Source organism: Stegastes partitus, unplaced genomic scaffold, assembly GCF_000690725.1.
Source record: "Stegastes partitus isolate 25-593 unplaced genomic scaffold, Stegastes_partitus-1.0.2 Scaffold1551, whole genome shotgun sequence".
Classification (NCBI taxonomy): domain Eukaryota; kingdom Metazoa; phylum Chordata; class Actinopteri; family Pomacentridae; genus Stegastes; species Stegastes partitus.
This window is the reverse complement of record NW_007579282.1, coordinates 98,761-103,429: the sequence shown is the minus strand read 5'-3', so window position 1 is coordinate 103,429 and position 4,669 is coordinate 98,761. Positions and strand designations below refer to the sequence as shown.

Genomic DNA, 4,669 nt, shown 5'->3' with positions numbered 1-4,669 from the left:
GTGTGTGTGTGTGTGTGTGTGTGTGTGTGTGTGTGTGTGTGTGTGTGTGTGTTCTCTCCACTGTGTCGTATCTGGTCCTCCTCTGAGGGGAATCGCATCACTGCTGTGTGGAGGAAGGAAAGCGGGAGTCTGAGAGAAAAGGAGGGCTCTGTGTGTGTGTGTGTGTGTGTGTGTGTGTGTGTGTGCGTGCGTGTGTGTGTGCGTGTGTGCGTGTGTGTGTGTGTGGGAAGGCTTTGCTTACAAAAGGACACCATTCAGCGGAGACGTCTGCCTGAATGAGTCGAGCTGAGACGTACGACCGGATCGATGCGCGGATACGAGCATCCAGCCTGCCGAGCTCAGCAGGACGCAAACGGAGCAAAAAAAGGAAAGAAGGGGGCAACAGGGGCAACACGAGGTGGTGCAGAAAGTGAGCCCATCTTTTCCTTCTTTCTCTGCTTCCTACTGCGAGTTCAGAGCCTCGTCCATCCCGTCCTGAGCGCCCTCCCTCCCTCTCCTCCTCTCTGCAGCAGACTCCAGCGCAGTCAGCTACTACGGGGACTGCAGTATTACGCTATAGCACAGCAGAGCGCTGGGGGAGGCGGGGGGAGCACATGGAGTCGGAGGAGAGAGGAGAGAGGAGGACGGGGGACTGAATAGCGATAATAAGCAATCCAGCACTCAGCTCTGAAATCGTGGTAATAAAGCAGCAGAGCTGTCAGTGCTGATGAAGGGAGGCAGGCAGGGGGAGGAGAGAGCAGGCTGTGGAGGCAAACCTCTGCTACCTCTGCAACCGACACCCAGGACCCCACTCCAGACCGGATCAGGCTTCGTCCTGGTCGGTCCCCAGGCGAGCTGATCAGCTCAGAACCGGGCTGAGCGGCTGACCTCAGCCCCCCTGAGCTGCTGCCGCGGTGACCGTCCAGCCTCCAGCCTCCAAACCCAGCCTGCATGTCACCGCGTTGGCACCAAAACTATTGACTGCAACACTTTCAAAGTCACCTCAGCTGTCACCCTGGTGCTGACGCCCCCCCATCCGACCGGGACATCCATTTGTCTTGTTCTTACCGTCGGCCCACGTCGGGTTCGTCCGTCGCTGGTTTGGCTCCGTTTACATTTAGACTGATGCACAAAAAAGCTGCATGAAGCCTTTTTGTTGTTGGTCAGAGAACATCTGGTGGGACGAGCTGCAGCTGCTTCATCCAAAACACTGAAGATCTGTTCTTTACAGTAAAGCAGAGGTTCTCTGAGGAACCCTGTTGGCCCAGTGGAAACCTTTCTGACCCCAGCCGTACATGATGAGACACACTGAAGTGATTCAGCCAGCAGAGCTGAACATCTGGTGGCCAGCTGTGCTTCTGGCTTTCACTTTTTCTCCAAGACAATCAAAGTGCTCCATGAAACAGGTTCTTCATGAGAAAAACTTGATTGATTAAAGAGGTTTTTACCCAGAAGCACATCAGTGCTGAGAGTGAGACACAGTCTGAAGCCAAAATCAACCAAATAATTCTAAATCTGCTGGCCCACCTCAGTCTGAACCATCCAGTACCGCCAGGTTTGGACCGTTTCCACTACATGACACATACAGTCTATAGACGTGAGTGTTTGCCACCAGCTGCTGTGCTGTGACGTGTAACCGCTGGCTGATGTGCAGATGTTTTCTCTTTGTTTAATGAATGAATAAAGCGCTGCGTTCTCCTGGATCGGACCGGAGGTGGTTGGGGTGGAAGGTGGGCCAGGGTCCACATCCAGACGTCCATCTGTGGTCAAGGCAACAAAGGTACTGAACTCCCGATCGGGTGGTGGAGCCAAAGGCTTCAGGAGCATTTGCTCTGGACTGTTTGTGGTGATCCACCCCGAGTGTTGCCTCCTTCTAGTGGTTTAGGTCAGTTAATGCCAGAGCTGTGCCATCCCAGAGCTGTGCCATCCCAGAGCGTACGCTGGTGGTGAACCACTGGTCACTTCTCAAAGGCTTCACATCATTCAGACTTTGTTGACCAAGAGTCGATAAAATGCTGAGGTTGCACTTTCTTAAATCTAACTTCTCACCAGGATGACTGTGGACGCGTTAGTTTCTATCTGTTATGTTGATGTCTTGGACCTACAGCCATGCTCATGTGCTGCCTACAGCACACAGCTGGTTGGATGTGCTTGTGCTCCATCCGGAGTCACTGAGTCAATACGCTGTCTCTGGGCTTATAGCCGAGTCCACAGAAAACACAGCTCAACACACAATGATCGGGTCAGCACCGCCTCTGTCTCTGCAAATGGCCATGGATTTTTTAGAGACAATTAGGCAGAGGAAGGCAGAGGGAGATGGGTGAGAGGACGGGATGGAAACGGTGAGGGGAGGACGAGCTCCCAGGTAGAGATGATAGGAAGGAGAGGAGGGGAAACACAAAGAGGATAATTACAGAAAACATGAGTAGAGCAGAAAGGTGGCAAAGCAGAGGGAGACTGACTCACCGACTGGAAATATCAGCAGTAAACTGAACTCTAACAACCCTTGAAATTCTCCATTTCCTTCCTTTTGATTGCCAAGAACTGACTGTATTCTTTCTTTGAGCCACAAAGTGTTGTTGATGATATTAATATACCATCAACACACAAGCAGGAGCTCAAACCCAGTTCTGCACCAACACAAACCAAGCAGCTAGAATACAAGCAGGAGGATATTTAAACAAATGAAGAAGTGAAAGCTCTTTGTTCCGCCCGTGTGCTGCAAAGCAAACAGACGATCTGAGATCAGTTCCCGCTGCTCATAAACTCAGTGACGATTATTCTGTAAAACACCGTGAGCACCAAAGCTTTACGGATCTGATCGGGTCTGTTTTAAATGAATGAAGCACTGCATTTAGGAATTCAGCTGGAGGTGGTTGGGGTGGATGGAGGGCAGACAAAACGCCCACATCAAGAACTCCCATCTGGGGTTCAGCCAACAAGAACACTGGTGAAGGAGCAGCCCGACAACCAGATGCCAGCATGTTTAACTTCAGGCTTAATGGATGAGAAACACTGTTTGTCTGCAGACGCTGATGCTCTAAAACGTCTGAGCTGCAACTCGATCAGATCTGACGAAGCTACATCCAGTCCTCTGTCATCTAGCCATACTTTCAGTGCATGTGGCACAACCTTCTGACAGCAGTGGAAGGTTTCATCTTAACATGTGCAGTCCCGTCCCAGTGCAGAGACCTCCGGAGCAGAAGGGGTTAACCTGAACCAAGCGTCTGACCATAACCATCAAACAGCTGAACAGTCATTTAAAGAGGACACAGGCCCCCAAGGCCGACGTCAGAGGTCACCGTTAACATCGTCTCAACTTCATGTTCAAAGGAAACAGTCGGCTGAAGATGTGTTTGCTGTTCATAATTACTTCTGGTGTCGTTTCTTTAAGACGTCTGCTGAGGAACAATCAGGGCTGGAGGTTCTAAAGAGGAAATGTCACGGCACAGAACACACAACCCCAAATACTCCTGTGGGACGGCTCTGGGATTTTTTCTCTCTACCAAATACATGTTGTGTGCAAAAACTGCTCGAGCTGCTCCAAAGCAACAGCTGGACCTGGAGGTCTCCACCAACACGACCAAACACTCACCTGACACCGTCAAACTGGTTCCTCAGCAGCTACAACAAGCAGCTCTCTGGCTGCCCCCATCTGCTCCAGAGGGGGTCTGAGGTCTGAGCCGGGTCAGCCAACAGAACCCCTCCGATCTGTTCCAGAGGGGGTCTGAGGTCTGAGCCGGTCAGCCAACAGAACCCCTCCGATCTGTTCCAGAGGGGGTCTGAGGTCTGAGCCGGGTCGGCCAACACCAGCATCCACATGGGAGTCAGAACTGAACACTAAGTGATCATCAGCTAAACGAAGGAATCCAACTGGAGCCAGCTTCAGCTTTGCACCATTGCCTCGGTCCCCTGATGCCCTCGGACCCCTCCTGACCCCCAGAGTGGTCCCACACTAGCTGCCAGGCCTCCAGGAGGAGCCAGGGCGTACGGACCCTGTAAACAGTTGCCAGGAGACACAAACTCCTGCATCACAACGAACTGAGCTTCTCATCCTGACTCTCAACCTTCCAAAGCGCTGGACGCTTGCACTGGTGTCTGCGATCAGCAAAAGATGATCTAGTAACAAGAAAGTGTAGTTCCCAGGGCAACTGGGCTGCACGATGCAACACCTGCACACTTCCTTTAAACGATTCTGTGCAGCAGATCACTGCAGAGCACATTCACAGCAGCAGCACCTCAGACACAAGACACACAATGACATTTGGGTTCATTGATGTTTTTGCTGCAGTCTAATATGGAACTGTGCGCACACACACACACACACACACACACACACACATGATTACCAACCGGGTCTGATGGATGCTGCAGGAGGAGCGGTGCTTTCATAGTGACACGGGCTCTCCTCCATCATCACTAACCCCTACATGTACTAATATGCATTTGCCATCACGTGCCGGCACACGGACTCTGCTGCAAACTGCATCAGCGTGAAGCTGCAGCTGCTGCTCACAGGATTTTATCACAGTTTCATTAGATAAGAAAAGAAAGCAGAGGAATTGATGCAGGGCCACTGACTCCAAGTTGATTAATTCACTGTGGAACCATTACGCCAAAAATATAGACTGATAGTGGAGAGAAGTGGAACCTGAATTAGGGTAATCAAATTACGTTAAAACCGCTCAGT

General features: G+C 51.4%; 1 protein-coding gene across 1 annotated transcript in view; it reads right to left on the bottom strand.

Annotated features, from left to right (window-relative positions):
• LOC103371248 (potassium voltage-gated channel subfamily C member 1-like) overlaps nucleotides 1-4,669 on the bottom strand; it is a 66,361-nt gene that overhangs the window by 60,524 nt on the left and 1,168 nt on the right. The gene's annotated exons all lie outside the window — the stretch shown is intronic.